This window comes from Lepidochelys olivacea, assembly GCF_965140295.1.
Source record: "Lepidochelys olivacea isolate rLepOli2 genome assembly, chromosome: 9".
NCBI classification, from domain to species: domain Eukaryota; kingdom Metazoa; phylum Chordata; order Testudines; family Cheloniidae; genus Lepidochelys; species Lepidochelys olivacea.
In genome coordinates, this window is record NC_140419.1 from 12,748,789 (window position 1) to 12,770,272 (window position 21,484).

At 44.0% G+C, this 21,484-nt stretch overlaps 1 protein-coding gene across 10 annotated transcripts in view; it reads left to right on the forward strand.

Annotated features, from left to right (window-relative positions):
* TBL1XR1 (TBL1X/Y related 1) overlaps positions 1-21,484 on the forward strand; it is a 170,807-nt gene that overhangs the window by 47,133 nt on the left and 102,190 nt on the right. For 6 of the 10 annotated variants that reach the window (XM_084638991.1, XM_084638992.1, XM_084638986.1 and 3 more), the window contains one exon: positions 18,179-18,243. The gene's annotated coding sequence lies outside the window, so the exon portion shown is untranslated. Of the gene's footprint in view, positions 1-795; positions 815-6,323; positions 6,450-18,178; positions 18,244-21,484 lie in introns of those variants that run through there. The other 4 variants (XM_084638989.1, XM_084638995.1, XM_084638990.1 and 1 more) reach the window with 2 other exon arrangements.

The window sequence follows — 21,484 nt, forward strand, 5'->3', positions numbered from 1 at the left end:
ACCTTCCTTGTTACTATCACTTCCACGAGAAGGGTTGGCAGCCTTGGAGATATAATCGCAAATCCTCCTTTCATAGTTTACCACAAGGACAGCGTCCCCCTAAATCTATACCCCAAATTTTTACCAAAGGTGGTCTTCCAGTTTCACATCAATCAATTCATTCATGTATATGTTTTCTTCCCAAAGCCTCACACATCCACAGGGGAATGTTGACTCCATTCTCTAGATGACCAACGAGTCCATGCTTTCTACCTACATAGAACAAACCCTATCAGGAAGTCCCCTACACTGTTTGTTGCAGTAGCTGAAAGACTCAAGGGCTAAGCCATCTCTACCAAAAGAATCTCCAAATGTATTTTTGATTGCGTTAAACTCTGTTACCAACTATCAGGCCTGACTCCCCATACTGGGGTGAGGCTCATTCCATGAGAGCTCAACCCTTGACCGCAGCCTCCCTTCAGGACATGCCACTTATGTACATATGTAGGGTGGCCACATGGAGCTCTGTGCACACCATCCCAGCTTGCCATGCTTCAGTGCAGGACTATGTGGTAGACAACTCCTTCACTATGGCATTTCTCTTCCTGTCTTCCTTCCCCTTTGCTACGGATCTGTCTGATTCAGGGTGGAGAAGGAACTGGAGATGTGGTTGATCTGCCCCACCCTTTATCACCTTGGACGGAAGCATGGGGCGAGCCAGGGCGCATGTGTAGACCAACGGACACTACTTTTAAATTCTCCAACGCTGGAGAATGCATAACCCTCAGTGGAATACAGCTAGGGACTACGCATCTCGAAGAACCTCCAGTTACAGGTGAGAAACCTCCTTATCTGTAGACTCAAATACTGCTTCTGTTTAAGCATGGTTCATAATTGGGCTAGATAGTTAATTTTCAAAAAATGGAGGATTCTGCAGACTTTAATGGTGTCAGTTCCCTCACTTGTGAGGGTGTTTCCTCATCACCCAGGGTGAATGTATTATTCCGTCCCTATACCCTAGATAGTTAACAGAAAGAAATTCAAGTAAAATCATCCATTTAAAATTTGTATATGTGTCTCTACTTTTAAAAAAAAAAAAAAAAAGCTGAGGTATGAGATATTTATACACAGGCACGGAACCATACATGAAATCAAATCCCTGCCCCACTGGCAATTTTGCTCTATCCGGGGGAACTGAAACAGGCCAAGTAAAACCATCTCCGTACATACATTTTCCCATCATATATGTGCATATACAGTACTGGGTTTCATTTTGCATTACTTCTACAATTCACTTCCGTTTCCTTATCATACCCTTTATGGCCATATCTTTTGCTCTGTGAAAGTGGAGTTAGCAGTGGGAAAGGAAAGCACCTAGGTTACTGACATGACTTTTGTATTTGTGCTTTATTATGCCCATGTGTCTAAAGGGCTATAATAATCAAATTAACCCTTCACCTGCAAAGTAAAACAAATGATAGATTACTTTTATAATGTATTTGGGTAGTTTCTGAGACTAAATGCTGTCCTTTCACTTTTGCCAATACTGTTAATAAGTATGAAGTAATAGGTATTCTGAATCATTATATAAACAGCAATATAGTTTATCAATAACGCATATAATTCAGCTCAGTCTGATATAAAACCAAGCTATTAATTAACTGCTTCTAACACTTGTCCTGTAGTTTTATATACGAGTTTTATGTTAGTCAGACACTAGAGCAGTGTTCTCCAACCTTTTTACGCCCAAGATCACTTTTTGAATTTAAAGGCAACCCAGGATCTACCCTGCCCCTTCCCTGAGACTTTTCCCCGCTCACCCCATCCTCCCCTCTCCCCGTCACTCACTCTCCCCACTCTCACTCACTTTCACTGGGGTTTGGGACGGGGGTGCGGGCTCTGGGCTGGGGCCAGGGGTTTCGCAGTATGGGAGAGGGCTCTAGGCTGAACCTGGAGTTGGGGTGCAGGAGGAGGTAATTGGGTGTAGGAGGGGGCTTCGGGCTGATGCAGGGTGTTGGGGTGCAGAGTGTGGGCTCTGGGAGGGAGTATGGGTGCAGGAGGGGGCTCAGGGCTGGGGCGCAGGAGGGGGCTCAGGGCTGGGGCAGAGGCTTGGGGTGCAGGAGGAGGTTCGGGGTGCAGGAGGAGGTATGTGGTGTTGGCTCCAAGAGGTGGCTCAAGGCTGGAGGTTGGGATGCGGGCTCCTGCTGGGGGGCATTTACCTCCGGCGGCTCCTGGTGGGCGGTGCAGCGGGGTAAGGCAGGCTCATCCTCCCCATCACGAGCTGGGCCTCTCTCCCTCCCCCCCACCGCCAGTAGTGCATCATGGGTGGCCACGCTGCTCCCGGAAGGGGCCAGTGTGCCCCCTGGGGGGGAAGGGGGCACGTGGCACCATGTGCTGCCCCTCTCTGCAGGCGTGCCCCCGCAGCTCCCATTGGCCACAGCTCCCCATTACCAGCCAATGGGAGCTGCGGGGGCAGTGCTTGCAGGCAGGAGTAGCGTACGGAGGAACCCCCCTCTCCCCCCCCCCCCACGCGCGAGGCCACCAGGGTGTGCTGGCCGCTTCTGGGAGCGGCATGGGGCCACGGTAGGCAGGGAGCCTGCCTTAGTGGCAGTCAGCCCCGTTGCATGGACGGAGATTGCAATCGACGGGGAGAATCCTCAGGATCGACTGGTCGATCGACGGGTTGGTGACCACTGCACTAGAGGAACAGCAAGATGCAGAAACGCTTTGATAAATGATTGAAGTTCCACATTGTTATGCTCCCCCCCTCCAAAATATATTGAGCATTGTTTTAATCTGTTTGACTTGACAAGCAGTGCACTGGCATGAAAACATAGATGGTGGTCCACTCATAGACTGCTGGAAATTGTGAAACAGACATGCCAAGGATGGCACCGATTGGAAACTTATTCGGAGAGGCAAACTTAGCTTCACAATCACCCTCCCATACAGCCATATCTGACGAGTACTTTCTTCTTTTTCTTTAGGTTAGGATTGAGGTCATGGTGGGAGGGAACTGGATACAGAATTTCAGGATAAATGCCACTGTTCTATATTTGTCCTAAAGAAAGTGGAGAGTTCAAGTTATTGAATCTCTTATGGTTCCAATGTTCAAGTAGTTAAATTAAAAAATAGTAACTTTCCAGGACCTTAGTAAATCAGATATTTATGTAATCTCAGTATTATGCTGCCAAATTCTATATATTGTATAGCGCTTAAATGACACAATAAGATGTATTATTAATTACAAAGTGCTATTTTTTTAAAAAAAAAACTAAATGGATGAAAGTATAAAATAGGAAATAAGGTTTTATTAATTTATTAAGCAAATAAGAGCCATGCCACAATATTTGGTGGCTGTGACATATCAAACAAAAAATAAAATTAATATATGGGGTATTTTTGACAACGTTTATTTTACTCTTCTCGCTATAGTAATAAACGGCTATAGCAATAAACAGTTGCACGCTTGGTTAAGTAGCACGTTTTATTATTATCACCACAGAAAGTAGCAAAATGTGATACAGAGTGATATGCACAGGTGCCAACTTTACCATGTACCCAACTCTGCCTCAGGCTGTGCCCCCACTGCACCCCTGCCCTACCCCTTCCCAACCTGTTCCGCCCCTCCCCCAAGCGCATCACATCCTTGCTCCTCCCCCTAGAGCCTTCATGCTGTGAAACAGCTGATTGTGGCAGGCAAGAGGTGCTGGGGGGGAGGGAGAGGCGCTGGGGGGAGGTGGAGATTCTGATGGGGGGCTGCTAGTGGGTGCTCAGCACCCACCACTTTTTCCCTGTGGGTGCTTCAGCCCCGGAGCACACACGGTGTCGGCACCTATGGTGATATGATCTTTAGGAAAAAAGAAAATCTATATTTTGGAACTGAAAATGAAGAAAGGTGTAAATCATGGAATATTTATTAGACATTTATCACATTTTTTTTGTTTCCAAAGCACCCATCACATGGATCTTAAAACCATGATTAGATAAAGCGGACCCCAGTGGGCTAGGCTATTAGTGGCTCTAGTAAAACCAAGCTAAAGGCAGGGTGGAAGAAAGTGTATGAGAGGAACGAGAATAATTGTAGTAATAATGAGAATCATATAGCACATTTCATTTAAAAATGCTGTACAGACATTGACTTACAGCACCTTTTTGAGGTTTTTGAGTTGTATTATACCCATTTCAAAAAATGAAAGAGAAATGAGAGAAATTAAGTGACTTGCTCAAAGCTGGACAATAAGTATCAGAGTTGGGATTAGAACTCTTGTATTCCTTGCTCCTGTTCCGTGATCAATCTTCTAGCTCACAGTGATGCAGAAATATTGACCTGAATAGAAGGTCACCAAGACCTGAAGACAACTGCTGAGGGACTCTAGCACAGATCCTCTGACAGGGGATTCCATAGAGGAAGTTCCTGAACTCAGGAGTCCTCTCTCCTGGCCTGATCTGTTTTGAATAGTGAGATTCCAGCAACTATAACTCAGCCAATGTTGACTGCATGGGAGGAACTCTCATTCAAGAAATATAGTAACTCGAAGAAGGGGAGCATATGAAGTCTTCTGTCTCCCAGCCAAAGGAGGTTTACTTGCTACAGTAGGTCTATTCTTCATTCTTATTTAAAATATTCCAAGCTATGGGGCTTCCACCAGTTACCTTAAGAAGCTGTTCCACAATGTGCATGATATCATTGTTTGGAAGATTTCCCTGATATTCAGCCTACATTTTCCTTCTAACTTCTCACTGGCTGTAGTTATGTCCTCTTGAATCACTCTGCATAGTTCCTCTTCCTCCTGGATCTCTAGACCTGTTAAATATATATTTTTAATTATGTCCCTTCCCCCATCCTTAGTAGTAGCTTCCCAGTATCCCAGGCTTAGATTATTAAGGGCTTTATAAGCTATCAGGAAGACTGGTGCTTATATTGTTGATTTTTTTGTTTTTAAAGAGCATGTTGACAATTTGTGGGTTGATAAATGCAAGATGTGGCAACTAAGCCTTGACTGTTTTGTTTTAGAAAAAAATGTAGGTAATATGCCTGACATTGCTCATCTTTTCTAAGTACTTTGGAAGGTGATAAATCGAAGGTCAGCTATTATACTCAGAACAGCTTAAATAAGATTAAATTCCAGTCACTCTTGATGGCATTAGAATACCTCTGCCATTAGTGGTGGAAACATGTTACAGAAAAAAAATAAGATTGTGTAATCTTTTATGATGAACTCCAATGAAAACCAAAACAGAAAGTAGGAATGGAAAGGTGAGACTCTGAGGAGAGCATTCAGTCAAGTTACCATGGTGATAAGATTTAGAACAGAACAGCTTTCATAGAAGGAACTTGTAAGGAACTGCTGATTGTTTTTGCTGATGATAACTTACTGTCTATGGGCCAATGTTCTTTTGGGAATAAACTGTTCAAATTGAGTGGCATGATTGTAAATACAGTCCTGGACACTCAGCATTCTCTTGTTTCAAATTCCTGTTCAGTATGTCATGGTAAAAAAAACAATATTATATAGATTTTTTTTTTTTTTTTAAATTTCAGTACCAGCACTCATTGCTATGATTTTTGGCTTGTTTGTATTTTTGTTGTAATATTTCTTGTATGACCTGTTGACCCTGTGGACTTCCTCCTTTAAACCTTCCTAATTTCTCAAAGGCAAAATGGTAACTTTGTTAAATCTGATGGAAAAAAAATATTTGCAGAGGAAATGGGGAACTTTCCTCTAGCAATAGCAAAAATGTTTTTAGGTGAAGCAGCATAATAAATGGAACTGTGATCAAACATGCAGTTCTTAGGTTAGGAGGCTACTTTTATAGACCTATAAAACAACTTGTTTGGAAATGACTACTAGTTGAACGGCGCATCTACAGTAGTGGAAGGATGATGTATCATGTTCATTTGGCAGTGCTTTCAGGGGGAGCAAAATGCATATATTGACTTCAGCATTCAACTTCAATTTGAGAACATCTTTCTAGTGTGGTACTTTTAAATGATTACAAAATATGTAATATTTCTTTTACCAGTCTGTGTTGAGATAAATCTGTTCCTACAGCAGGAGAAGATCAACACAATTGAGATGCTATAAATATAGTTAATAAGCACCTTTTGACTCTGCAGGAGAAGCCACCCACATGGGACAATGCTCTTTGCCAGTGACCAGAGATTTTTGCAAGTATTGTAGGCCAGTACCCAGGCATTAGGCAAACAAAGAGGATAGCTCCTCTCGCTCCTCTCCAGAACAGGGATTTTTCTTTTTATGTGGCCAGGATCCAGGCACAGTAGCTCAGTGGATACAAAGGTCACCTGTATACCAACCAGGACATTCTCCTTTCCCACACAGGGAACAGTAACCCAAGAGGATTTCCTTAGATAGGAATTAATGGGCAGAACTGTGGACTCCTGACTCTGAAGAAGCCACAAAGCCATCTCCATAGCTGCAAGAGAATCTAACTGGAGGATTTCAGAGGTATGAAATGACTCATTCATCTCTATGGGATGTTCTGAGATGAATCAGAACTCTTCCTGGAAATTAATACAGCCTGACACCATAATAGCTTGGAGAAGTGTTAACAGGTTCATTAATCTCAATGAGTGTTCTCCGACCTCTCTCCAAAGTATACCTCGGCCATTGTACGGAATCCTGTTCATCAAGGCATATCCCAAAGGGAGGTAGCCTCCTTGCAGGTGGAGTGCCATCTGGAACAACCTCTAGCTAGGTCCTTAAAGTGGTGTGTGTGGATGTTCAGTCTATATCGATCACTGGTGATCTTATTGTGCCACCAAAGTTGTTGTGGAATATCAATTTTCAAGACACTCTCACTGAGTCAAATGGATTTCAGAGCATTTTGAATATTAAAATAATTTCCTTATTGAGTGTAGGAGGTTGTATCTCAGGAAACTTTTTGACCAAATGACTCAAAATTTAGACACAGAAGTTTACCTCTGCCCCTGTTCTGCCAGACTAATATCCAAGATAATCGCACTATGGATGTGGACTTTAGAGCATGTTGAAAATTAAAAGAAGCTCGTTGTGGGGAGTTGTACGTTGGGGAATCAGATTCCCCCCCCAATTTTGCACCCCAAACTCTAACCCAGCCTGTGTGACATAGATACAAGACACTCTTTTTATGTATGTCGATTTTAGAGCAGTTTGATTGTTAAAAGTCCTTACAGGGGGCACTGTATCTGCTGAACTCCTTGACCAAATGACCCCAATTTGCATCACCAACTCTACCTTCTGCTGACCCTAATGTGGTGGGTTGATAGTGGCACCACAGTTATGGTTACTGCAGGGTTTCCATTTTAACAGGGAGTAAATAAGATCTACAAAAACTGTGTGGTTTTGGGTTTAGAGTATCATTTTAAATGTTCTGTAGTTTATGCACTGCCTCATTTTCCTATAGCTGTTTGTGGAGGTGGATTGTGGGGTGAGTGTGTGTGTGTGTGGGGGAATATCATTGGAGATTTGTGTTTCAAAAATGGTATCGTGACTAAAATTTTTCTAATCTGACATTTCCTTCAGATCCTTCTCACAAAACTGTAGCACTTTGAGGGGTGAAATTGATCCATGTGAATCTTTTGTGTTGATTTTTGAGTGACAGATAGGCATAGCTGCACAGTCCATGCTATTAGTCACAGTGCTCAGCCATGGTGTTTGACTAATTTGGAGAGACTTCTGCACTACCAGAACAATAATCATTTTCATACAGTCACAGCTTCCGTGTTATTTCAGGTCTGGTTCACATTATAGCACATCATTACATGTATCTTGTATATAAAGTATTGCATTCCCATTGTGGCCCCAGACACTAAATGAAAGGTGGGTTGAATACACAGAATGCAACACTTCAGAGGAGAGGAGTCAAAGTTGTGGCTCTTAAGTTCTAGGGGCAGAGATAAGCTACTATGTGAGTACATCACTCAGTGAGTATCCCTGAGAGAAGAGTTTCTGAAGAAACAAGAGCTTTCACAGAAATGAACTGACTAAGCAGAGTTGCTAAAGCTTTTAGATTGCAATAACTTCTGAAATATCTTAAAACTGGACTTTGGTATCACTTAATAGCTTATCTCGGGCACTCCATGCTATACCTTTCATGAGGGTTACATACCTGTGCATCCAGAAGCGTTCTAAGAATCTGAAAGTATTACGAGCAGTTCATTTAAGCAAGTGTAAAGGTATGGGCAGTCCCTTTGTGCCTCCTTGTGGCCCAGTGTGGTGCTGCAGGTGTGCTTCACCTTACTTTCTCCAAGTGGAGCAGCAATAGGTTCATTTTAACTATGGGGGGCAAGGAGAAGTCAGCACATGTTAACCAAATAGCATGTCCTCTTTTTAATAAGTCTGGGAGAGAAATCTGGTTCAGCGCTCCCAAAGAAAATCTACAAACCAAGTCTGTGAGTCAGGTTAGGCTTGTCTCCTGGTGCCCGAGAGAGAAAAACTGCCACCCCTTGTAGCCTGCTTGGCTTTACTCCCCTCCCTGTGAGGTGGGAGGATCCCAGAGCCCAGACTGCAGCCCAAGCCCAGAAGTCTACACTGCAATTAAACAGCCCTGTAGCCCCACAAGTCTGAGTCAGCTGGTGTGGACCAGCCCTTGGTTTTTAATTGCAGTGTAGACACGCCCCTTTATCTCCTCAGTTTTTTGTTCCTGTGTTTAACTAGCTCAGCTCCATAGTGGGGCAGGGTCTCCTTGATTGTTCTCAGGCTGTAGGCTCCAGCCTCTACCTTTAAAGGGGTTGTACACTTTTTTCCATACGTTCTTTCACAAGGAGCTATGTCTTGGGAGCCCCTTGACCAAATGACTCCAAATTCCACCACAAACTCTACCATGTTCCATGTTGTGGCATGCCAGTTTTCAAGATAATTCCATATATGTATATATGTGTGTGTGTGTGTTTTAGAGCAATATAACATTAATAGTTACTCCTTGTTATGGGAGCTGTATTAGAGGAACCCCTGGGCCAAATAACCCCAAATTTACACCACCAACTACTCTTAGCCCCGATAATGCATCAGAGTATGCATGTGGATTTTAGAGTAGTTTTAAATATTGTTTTTTAAACCAGAAGCTTTGCTCTCAGGGCAAAACTTCTGAAAAGATGGCGGGCAGATGGCGAGCAGAGGGCAATTAATGTGCACAACACATTCTTAGAAGGCGAGACTTGAACACACAGTAGATGAGTGTTGCTCGGATTCAAAAGTCACAGCATGACTCTTGAACCATCCAGTTACTGATGTCAGACTGCCTCCAGACAGTTTGGTTTGCTGCAACACCCCAGTCTGGCTCCACATCTGCAAATGGCTTTCTCTGGCTCATCAGCATAGTTCCAACCACACTGTAGATCCCACTTTTACCCTCAACAACTTTTAAAATATTTGTTACCCAACAAGGCAATGGGTGCTGGACGCTTCCTGAATGGGTAATGGTAGTTTGGAGGGACTCATTCATAGTTTGAGCCCACGTGTACACACAATTATAAGGACCATCATGCCACATGATTTTTTTTTTAGCGGAGTCCTTTGCTCAGACATCTTCTTCAGAACTGATCAGCTGGCCCTAACCAGGGCTCCCCCCCGAAGCACAGCAATTTTCAAGACAATCTGGGGGGGATGTAAGCTGTTTCTACACAATTTACATGTTGATTTTTGTTTTTCTGCTTTGAGATCATGGTCTGCTGAAGACCCATTTCCAAGTGTTACACATTAACTGATATTGACAGAAGATTGCTTTCGTGCATTATGTTGCTGTTGGGTCTGACCAAGGCTGTTTCTCTTCCAGCACCCTCACACAGATCATATAGCTAGCTTCTTTGCTTCCTTATTCCTATGGATTTCATTGTTCTGGATTTTCTTTAAATATAATCTCACTCTGACTCATTTGTCTACACTCTTCTGCTACCTCTGTTATCAGACATGTTTTGTTGTGCTTTTCACTTTAGGTCAATTAAAATTCTGGTCTGAATGATCCTGCAGCCTAGTTAGTGGGTGAGGAGTGGGGGGATATCTATACTAACTCTATTTTCATTTTGGTTGTGGCTCCCGTTCCAAGTACTATAGCTGGAAAAAAGCAATACATCAAGGGAGAGTCTAGTAGCCAAGATACCATCGATATGTAAGACTTTTGTAGTCCACAAAGAACAAAACTGAATGAGTAAATTTTTGTTGTGAAAACTCAAGCAATGTAGAAATCTCTGAAAGTGCATCTCCAACTGAAATGTAAACAATATGTTCCTAATTAGAAGAAAAAAACATGAGCACAAGTTCAAATGAAGAACCAATTCTTTTAAAATCCACCCAGTGTTTTAGCAGTAGAACTGACCCTACCTTCCATATAGGATCCATTGTGAAATGGATGATGGGGGAGTGTGTTTGTAGACTGAATGGTTAAGCATTCTGACAGATAGCTTGGGAAATCATTGTTCCTCTAGTGGTTTATGCTGGAAACTGTACTATGTTAAAGGAATAGTACAAAGCTGTGTATATACTTCACATTTTTAACCAAGTTTGTAGCCATTTGGTGATGGTGGTTGGCTTTAACTGTGGTTTTATCCACATGCAACAAGATTAACACTTGCTGGTAACCATGGCATCTAGGAGTGCATCACCGTGCTAGCAGCCTAGGCTGGCATGTAGTAGTCTTTCTTTAACTGGGTTGGCCTACTGTTTTTGGCAGTGTAGATGGGACTTTTTAAGCATGTTTGTGTGACCAGTTTGGTTGGAGCTCCTTTCTTCCCGATCTCTCTGTAGTATAACATCTCAGTGTTCATTACCCCTTGTGCTGCTGTGCCTGCTGCTCTGTGTACATAACCTCTGGGTATTCTTTTCCCTGATGAAGTATTGGGGGATAGCTTCCCAGAATGTACTGATATTTATTTAGGTCCACAGACTGTGTCTACAGTGTGTGTAGACACAACTCAACAGTATTTGTTGAATTGGGTCAAATGAGCTACCAAAAAAACAAACCAAGCCAAAACTCCATAAACAGTTGCACTTGTAAGGTGGGCTTTTTCAGAAGCATTAAATGGTGACCTAAATCTGCTCCCAGTGAAGCTGACTTTAACAGAAGCAAAGTTAGCCTGTTGCTGAGTGCTTTTAAAAATCTCACTTGTAGTGTATATAGGGAGTAAACTTAAAGCCAGTTTGTTTCAACCTTACATTATTTCATTTACTGTGGGATGCTTTTTGGAGACATTTTTGTCATTCATTTGCTTTGTGTAATTTATATTGTATTGGTATTAGTTACCTGGTCCAAATCACATAACAAGCAGTGATACTGATAATAGGATAGATATTCTAAAATTCAGTAAAATAAATAATGATAGTCGCCTGCAGTTTGGTCTTTAAAGACATGCATCAAATTAACAAATGCCAGTGGGGTAATTTGGAATAGGATTGTGAAAGCTTTCAGGAAGGTATCTTCACTCAGAAAATTGGTCCTCAAGGACTCAATTACAGATAAAAAACGCAGAGTAGTTTTAAAAGGCAATATAGACATCTAGAAAACTCATGTTCAAAGTTGGGGTCAACAACTAATTAACACAAGTGGGAGTTAAACAGGTTCAATGGACCCTTTGGTTTTTGATCAGACACAATGATGGTCTCTCAGTGTGGTAGGGGTGCTGTGACGTTTAACCTTTTCAATTTACATTGTTTTGTTTTCTTATAGCAGAACTTGATACTTCGTATTTTAATACATTTGGTGGTTGGGTTGAGCCAAACAAAAGGTGATTGACTTTTTGTCATTTTTCTAGTAGGCCCTTTTTAAAAGGGGCAATGTCAAGTTTAAAAATGCATTTAATAAATCAAATCCCCTTACCTGTATCACTAATACAATAGGACCAAGATTATAACAATATCTTGAACAACCAAAGCCTTCAAATTATTGGGGAAATACCAAACCACAGACTTGAAAGAATTTCTGGGGAAAGTAGTCGAGGAAGAGGAATCTAAGTAAGGTAAAGGGAGGCGAGAGTGGACTAGACTTCAGTTAAAGAAATGAACTTAATCCATTAATATTTACTTACCATTTACATTGCAGTAGTACCCATAGGCTTCAATCAGAATCAAGGCCCCATTGTAGTAGATGCTGTAGAGACACCCAATAAGATATAGTCATTGCCCCAAAGGACTTAAAATCTAAGAAGACAAGCAACATAAGAACCAAGTATGGAGAAAGGACTATAATCAGTAGGGTTGCCAACTTTGTAATCGCACAAAACCAAACACCCTACCCCTGCACCTTCCCTGAGGCCCCGCCCCCTGCTCACTACATTCCCTTTCCCTTGGTAGCTTGCTCTCCCCAACCCTCATTCACTTTCATTGGGTTGTGGTATGGGAGGGGGTGAGGGCTCTAACTGGGGGTGCAGTTAGAGTGGTGTGGGGTGGGGCCAGAGATGAGGGACTCAGGGTGCGGGAAGGGGCTCCGGACTGGGGCAGGGAGTTGGGGTGCAGGAGGGGGTGAGGGCTTCAGCTGGGGTGTGGGTTCTAGGGTGGAGCTGGGGATGAGGGATTTGGGGTGCAGGAGGGGGGCTCCAGGCTGGGGGGTTGGGACCAACGGATTCGGAATATGGGAGGAGGCTGTGGGTTGAGGGAGGAGGTTGGAGTGTGGGATAGGGTACAAGCTGGGGGTGTTGGCTCTGGGTTGGGGCCGGGGATGAAGGGTTTGGGGTGCAGGAGGGGGCTCCAGGCTGGGGGTGGGGCGGAGGGATTTAGAGTCCGGGAGTGGGCTGTGGGTTGAGGCAGGAGGTTAGGGTGCAGGAGGGGGTATGGGCTCTGGACTGGGAATGAGGGATTCAAGGTGTAGAAGGGGGCTCTGGGCTGGGGCAGGGGTTGGAGTGCGGGCTTACCTCGAGTGGCTCCCAGTCAGTGGCGCAGCGGGGCTAAGGCAGGCTTTCTGCCTGTCCTGGCACTGCACTGCGCCTGGAAGCGGCCAGCAGCAGGTCCAGCTCCTAGACAGGGGGCCAGGAGGCTCTGCATGCTGCTGTCGCCCGTAGCCGCCCCCCCCCCAGCTCCTATTGGCCGTGGTTCCCAGCCAATGGGCATGTGGAGCTGGTGCTCAGGGCGGGGGCAGCATGCGGAGCTCTGTGTCTCCCCCCACCTAGGAGCCGGATCTGCTGCTGGCTGCTTCCGGGGTGTAGCACGGAGCCAGGACAGGTAGGGACTAGCCTGTCTTAGCACCGCCAACCGGACTTTTAACGGCCTGGTCGGCGGTGGTGACCAGAGCCGCCAGGGTCCCTTTTCAACCGGGCATTCCAGTTGAAAACTGGACACCTGGTAACCCTAATAATCAGAGGTATACAATTTTACATACACATCTATAGATTTACAGTTGTTCTTTTAGATGTCCTTAGTTAAAGCATTTTTGCTTAGCCTGATCAATTTAGCTAAAGATTTTTACTTACATTGCTTCTCTCCCCAAGGATGCTTCTCACTGAATTATCCAATACTCACTTTTCTGGAATTTACTGTTACCTGAACCAGAGTCAGTTCTCCTGATTGCAGCAGGAGATATGACCCTGTTGAGATACTGAAAAAAGGGGCTTTCAGATAAGTGAGTTTCATACATTTGACATTGCAATTTAAGGATTGGGAGGTAGCTCTCTCAGGGATGGAAAAACTGCCTATGCAGTGATCTAGTCCTGAAAGGTCTGGGTGTTACACTGATCTGTCTGTGAAATTGTTGGTTATCAGCTGTATTATTTGGAGTACAGTAATTCCTCACATAATGTTGTAGTTATAAAAATACGACTTTAAGTGAAACGATGTTAAGCAAATCCAATGTCCCCATAAGAATTAATGTAAATGGGGGGGTTACGTTCCAGGGAAATTTTTTTTCACCAAACAAAAGACTTACACAGGCACACAGACAGTATAAGTTTTAAACAAACAATTTAATACTGTACACAGGAATGATGATTGTGAAGCTTGGTTGAGATGTTGAAGTCAGGGGGTGGAAGAGGGTGGGACATTTCCCAGGGAATGCCTTGCTGCTAAATGATGAACTAGAACAGCCGAGCCCTCAAGGGTTAACACGGGGTGGGCAAACTTTTTGGCCCGAGGGCTACATCGGGGTTGCGAAACAGTATGGAGGGCTGGGTAGAGAAGGCTGTGCCTCCCCAAACAGACTGGTCCCCGCCTCCTATCTGCCCCTTTCCACTTTTCACCCCCTGACTGCCCCCCTCAGAACTCCCAACCCATCCAACCCCCCTGCTCCTTGTCCCCTGACTGCCCCCTCCTGGGACCCCTTCCCCTAACCGCCTCCTGTGACCCCCCCATCCATCCTGCCCCCCGCTCCCTGTCCCCTGACTGCCCCCTCCTGGGACCCCTGTCCACACCCCCGCCCCCTGACAGTCTCCCCAGGACTCCCATCCCATATCCAACTGCCCTCTGCTCCTCGTTCCCTGACTGTCCCGCCCCCTGTCCACACCCCCGCCCCCTGACAGCCTCCCCAGGACTCCCACCCCATATCCAACTGCCCTCTGCTCCTCGTCCCCTGACTGCCCCGCCCCCTGTCCACACCCCCGCCTCCGACAGCCTCCCCAGGACTCCCACCCCCCATGCTCTCTGCCCCATGACAAGCCCCCTGGGACTCCACTCCCAACCCTTCCTGTTCCCCATCCCCTGACTGGCCCACCTCCACCCCATCCAACTGCTCCCTGACTGCCCCCAGGGACCCCCTGCTCCCTTACCCCCCCACCCCCTTGCCATGCTGTTCAGAGCAGCAGGAGCTCGCAGCCCTGCCGCAGCCAGCTGTGCTCCCTGCTCTGCCCGGTAGGAGTGGCGGTGCTGCAGGGGAGGGGCCGGAGGCTAGCCTCCCTGGCCGGGAGCTCAGGGGCCAGGCAGGACGGTCCCACAGGCCATAGTTTGTCCACCTCTGGGTTAACAAGTTGTTAATGTAGCCTCACACTCTACAAGGCAGCACAAATGGAGGGAGGGGAGACAGCATGGCAGACAGAGAGAGATGAGCATGGCCCCTTTAAATACGCTGACTCCACTCTGAGTACATTGCCTTTTTAAGTAGATCAGCAAGTTGAGACAGCCCCTGCTGCCCTCCGTCCTGAGCCCTGTCATTTCCCCCCTCTGCTCTATGGAGATGAGGCAAGCGGGGGGCAGGAGCAGGGGTGGGGTACACCCTGACATTAGCACTCCTCTTCTCCCCCATCCCCGCACAGCAAGCAGGAGGCTCCCGGGAGCAGCTCCAAGGCAGAGGCCAGAAGCGGCACATGGCAGTGCAGGGAGGGACAGATGAACTGCCCAGCAATTGATAGCCTGCTGGGCGGCTGCTGCACAGGGCACTTAGGGGAGCAGGGAGCTGATAGGGGGGCTGTTGGTCCACCCTGGTTCCAAGCCCCCACCAGCTAGTTCCAACGGGCTGCTCTTTCTTCAAGCAGCGGATAAAGCAGGCAGCTGCCAAACAATGTTATAAGGGAGCATTGCACAACTTTAAACGAGCACGTTCTCTAATTGATAAGCAACGTAACCATGAAACAACTTTAAACAGGACGACTTTAAGTGAGGAGTTACTGTATTGCTAATGTAGGAAAAGAATGGAGAAAAACTACCAGTCCTCCTTGCTTCCAATGCTGGATTTGCTACCATCAAAAGTGAATACATGGCAAATAAGTGGATAGCCTGAGATTACTTCCTTGTGTCAGTGAGTGTTCAACGTGGAGACGTGTCACTGAGTGGCTCCTTTCTGTGAAGGAGTATAATCCCGGATTTAGGGGGAGGTTCTTTGCTCTACAGCTCTGCACCTTACCATTCTTCATTGTCCTGGTAAGCAAAATTAGAGGCAGATTATCTTTCCTGTTTGAATTATGGGTTTGACAAACTAGCAGAAAGGGTGTGACAGAGTCCTGAAATACTTCTGAGAGCTCATTTTTATTTGCCCTACTTAGTTGCCCTTTTTTTGTTTTCTTTTCCTATTCTGTGTTCTTTTGTAACTATTTGCTTCCAGCTGCTCAATTTGTCAGGACTGTGTTTAGATTTAAAATGGATGCTGACGACAGTTATGGCATAAAGCCCCTCCCAGAGAGCAGAGTGAGAGCTTTCTCTCTATAGCTTTGACCTTAAGAACTGCACTCTGAAATTAATACTAGGAAAGGAAGGAATTGGAGAGAGGCAATCCTGGCACCTAATTTAGGCTGAAGAAAGCCTCTCTTGTTGTATCCGACTGTTTTTATCTGTTTCCTCACACCTCTTACTATATTCATATTTAAAACAACACAAAATGTGTCACACCTGTAACTAGACTACAGAGCTGGATTTTATCATCTTTCACTGTCCACCAATGTATTCCATTGTGACACAAAAATTTGAAGTGACTTATGCTCTCAGTAAGCGTAGTGATCTAACAGTATGCGTCTCAAGAAATATCTTTTAGAGAACTCCAATTATAGGCAAGTAATGTATCTATATACTGTTTATGCTGAGTGATGCGATGAAGATTTCTGTCCTAATCCGAGGCTCTAGCTGGGTAAAAAGACACACTCACTTTTTCCACATAAAAAATCATGCCACTTAACAAGTGGATTTTTTCCTCCTTTTGATTCCGACAATTTCTGCATCAATAATGCAACTAAGCAAGGGAGAAGAAGCACATTTGCAAATATCTGAATTCCCAACATATTTTGCATGCATTCTCATCCTCTGCGGCGCCTCCATGCACTTGCATTATGAAGGATATGTTTCTCTTTGATGCGTGCTTATGGATAGCTTGTAGAATGTTCTGGGAATAGTGTAAATTCATTAATTTCTGCTGCACAGGATGCTTGTTTTTGAATAGAGTTGTCTGACATTTTCGTACCAGACCACTTATTTGACCAATTTGGTCAGGTTTTTTTTTTTTTTTCAAGGATTAATGGACAATTTTTCTGTGGGTGAATTTTACAAATTCAGTTGGTTGTTGCTAATAATTGATCAAACAATTCGGGTGAACAAATTTTGTTTGGGTTATTCGCAAACTTTTTGTTGTCAGTTACATGGTATTGTTTCTGCTCTCTGATTGGATGACTGATTTTTTTGAAAATAGCCAATAGCAAATAATCTTATGCAAACACGGGTATTCAAATGGAGAGTAGCCCCCTCTAGCCATTTGTGTGAACAAAAAATCATTTGTAAGTAGTGAATAAAAAGGGGTAGGAACATGGCTGGAGTGAGCAGCTATTTGGATATCAAACACATGCTTGCGAATACTGTTTTGCAGTATTCTTCTACCTCTGGATGAGATAATTTATTTCTCAATAATTATTACTGAGTTTTGTGGCTTTAAAAACATTCATTTAGAGAACAGGGAATAGAGTCTTTTTTTTTTTTTTTTTTTTTTAAAGATACATTAAGGCTGGTAGACTAAAAAAGTAATCTTCCTCAACACCAGTCTGCTCTTGAATGTCCTACCTGCAGGATTTTTACAACATATTTCTTCAAATGTTTGCATGCAGCTAAAATAAGCTGACTTTCTCAGTTTTCTAAGTTACTGTACAACTTGGTAAATTTAACAGCTTTGCATGTTCTTCCAAATGTGCACACTTATATCGACTAATGTGATGTACATTTTCCTTAGGAAAATGTATCCTTTACCACTTCCAACCCCAATTAAACATTCAAGATGAATGTTCTACAGTCAAACCAAGGATTTTTTTGTTTTAGTGCTTACAAAAGGTGCTACATAAATATCACAGAAAACTGAAGTCTTTTATTGCTAGAACAGATTTGGCATGGGCAATAACATGCCAACATCTAAGAACCTGACTCTGGAGAAATATATCAAAAGGCATGGTCCAACGATAGGCTCCTTCGGGATGGACCCTTGTGTCTGTGTGGATTTCCACTGAATGTGGATGCAAGTGTCCAGGGCCTAATGGCATAAGACAGTTCATTGTCCATAGTCATTTATTCATAAGTTCTGTACCTGCAGAAGGATAACAATTGCAAGGGTAATTTTTATGCTGTGGACACCTGTCTACTAGCAACAGGCTGATAGGAAAACTAATTCTTCTTGTTATTACCACTCCCAATCACTGCTGATTTAGTCTGTATATAAATTCTGAGGTGAAAACTTTAGTGTCTCTTAGTGATCCCCTGAGCCATCTGGTCCCACAACTGATACTGTTTTTTTTTTAATCTGTGTTTTATTCTGTTAGCACATCTATTTTTAAATATTAAAACTTATCCTTTTATTTGTCTCTACATTTCTTTTTCAGCATCATCTTCCTGTGACTGGAGGCAGCAGACAGGAGAACTTCCCTACATCAATGCACTACCAATGGTAAATACAATTTTAACTGCCTACAAAAAAGTGGTACGATTCTTTCTTCCAGTGCCATTGTAAGTCAATCTTATATTGTAAATAATGTTTTTGAAAGTCTTAGGCCATGTCTCTACTACAAAATTATAAGAACCTAACTTGCGTAAGCGTACAGCCACTGCAGTTATTAAATCGCTTGTTTGTATGCAGCATTTGGCTCCTTGTGTGGGATGTGCGCGTGCTCAACAGGAACATTTGCATAGATTGCATTGTCAGTTTTGGACATTGTGGGACAGCTCCTGAAAGCTAGTAACAGTTGACGTAAGCAACACAGTGTCTACACTGACACTGTCGACCTAATTACATCAACTGTGGTGCTACGCCACTCGGGGAGGTGGTGTTACTAAATAGGTGTAGAGAGATACTTACATTGGCGGGAGCCAAATTTAAGTGAAGACACTTCTGCAGCTAGGTTAATGCTAAGCATCTTACATCTGACCTAGCCCTGTAGTGTAGACCAGGTCTTACTTTTAGAAAGCAAGTAGAATTTTCTGCAGCAAAAACCAAAGCTTTATACCAGTTGACAAAGGAATTTACAAGTATTTCCAGATTTCATCCTGTGGGCAAATATAGCAACATATTTAGTTTCAACCAATAGTTTAATTCTGACCAAGAGCATGGGCAAATGGTTGATTTGGCTAGATATTCTACTACCCCCAGTAGCATGCTTTTGCAATTTCATTTCAATACTAACAGCTTCTTTTGTTAAAAAGTTATGCAGTGCCAGCAGTTTCTTGTTTCAACATATTTGCCAGCATAAAACTAGTGAAGTTACTCTTTGCTCACAGAAATGGGCAAGCCTGATGTAATCTTTTCTCACTCCCTCTGTGTAATGTTAATAAGCATTGTAGATTATTGCAAGTTTAAAATTGCAGACTGTTTTAAAGTTATTGTTGCTTTTGTAGTGGTTGGGCAGATAGAGAGCAGAAGTGAGGGCTGGGGGAGTAAGTCAGAGAAGCGAGGACCAGGGAAAGGTTTCAAATTATTGCCTCTATCTCTGGTCAGCTCCCTGTGTGATTGCTTTCCTTGTAATTTTGATGTCCTCTCTTGTCACAGTGCAGCAGTTTTACAATCATAACCTGTAGCTCTAATCTGAAAAGTGACAAATATGCTTGGTTCACAAATAAAAAAGATGTTTGGTTGGTTAGGTGGTTTTTTTTTTTTTTTTTAACTGAGAACCCTGAAAAATTCCCCCTGGGTTCTGAGAGGTGAACTGGGTCCTTCGTTTTATATAAGCATGAGTATTAAAAGATATGCAAATCAATTACAGCCTTAGTTAAAGTTTCACAACCTCACTGCCTTCATCTTGTGCTCTAAGTAACCCCAAAAAAAGGCAGTGGGTTTGTATAGATGTAACTCATTTGTCCTGATATTGAATTTAGTAAACTACTCTGATGATGCATAAGACGGAAAAGCTGCATTGGCTGGACAAGACAACCAGGAGTGAAACATAATGCAATATTACCTTGTCATTAAAGGGAGCAAATATAACTCCGAGAAAATCACCTCTGTGCAGTGGACCTATGCCTGGGGTGGGCAACATACGGCCTGCGGGCCAGATCCAGCCCGTCTAACATTTGTCTAGCCCGCCAGGCTCTTTGGCTGCCCCCTTTTGATCTCCGGACTGCTAAAAGTCCCGCGGCACAGCGGGGTGCTCAGGCAGGCTGCCTGCTTGCTGTGGCCCCACACCGCTCCCAGAAGTGGCCGGCTGCTGCTGGTGTGTCTCTGCATGCCCCTGGTGTGGGTGGGGAGATGGCTGTACACGCTGCCCCCACTCCCAGTACCATCCTCACAGCTCCCATTGGCCAGAAACCGGCCAATGGGAGCTGAGGGGGCAGTACTTCACAGGCAGCGCATGGAGACTCGCTATCCCCCTCCCACCAAGGGACATGCAGAGATGTGTCAGCAGCAGCCGGCTGTAGTCACTTCCGGGAGCGGCATGGTGCCATGGCATGCAGGCAGCCTGCGTGAGCCCTGCTGCGCCGCTGGCTGGGAGCCATCTGTGATAAGCGCCTCCTGGCCAGAGCCTGAACCACGCACCCCTTCCCGCACTCCAATCTCCTGCCACAGGTCAAAACATCCTCATGCACCAAACTCCCTCCCAGAGCCCAAAACCTTCACCCTTTCCTGTACCCCAACGCTCTGCACAAGCCCAGAGCTCTCTCCTTTGCCCAAACTCCCTTCCAGACCCTGCATCCCCTCCATTAGTATAGTAGAAAAGTGCGGGCCATGACTATGTATCAAAATTTGTGGAGTGGCCCCCCTGAGAAAATTATTGCCCACTCCTGACCTATGCAAACCCTATGCACCACTTAAGTCTCAGCTAAGCCCTTAAAATGGGGTATGTGTGTTTCATAGGTAATATGCTGGCCCAGTGATGAATTTCACCCACAGGGAGCAGATCTGTTGAGTTATGGAGATGCCATTTTCATCCATTCACTTTTCAGGGTAGAATGGCATTCACTGTCCAAAAGCGTGAGACTAGCTGTACCCTCAGATCTTTCTATTCGCTCCAAAATTTTATTGCTAATCTCAGCTACTTTCCAACAGAAAGCAATATTGCTTTCTTTTTATTTCAGAACATCTTTTTAGCCAAGATTTGAAATATAGTTCTGTGTTATTGCTTCCCTTAAAAACATGACTCATTCTGTATTAAGCTAGTCTTAATACTTCATTAAATTTTAAAATACTGAGAAGATCTGTATTTGAAATCTTGTTGCATTCAGTCCTAATTTTCCATCCCCACAAAGTATATCAAACACAGAATTGTACAGTCTCAAGGGCGTGCTATTTGGTTCAGTAATAATAAAAGATACTTAACTGCTACGTGGAGCATCAAGAAATGGTCTTCAGTACTTTCATAAGAGCTGCTATCACTACAGAGATGAGACATATTTTACTTTCAACTATTTCAGAACAGTTACTTATCTTTTCATTAGAATTATACCCAAATACTAAGAAAGTTAAAAGACAGGTCAGACAAGTTTTCCATCTTCCCAAAGGTGGGTATTACTATATGAGTTATTTTCCTTGTGGACTCTGTAGATAAAATGGTGACAGTAGGTGACCTGAAAGGAATTTTTATTTTCCCCCCAAACACCTCTATCTTGGGTTGTGGAATTAGGGTTCAATTCTGCAAAGTACTAAGTGCCAAACGCTCAGTGCAGCAAAGCACTTAAGCTGAAATACATCTCTAATATTG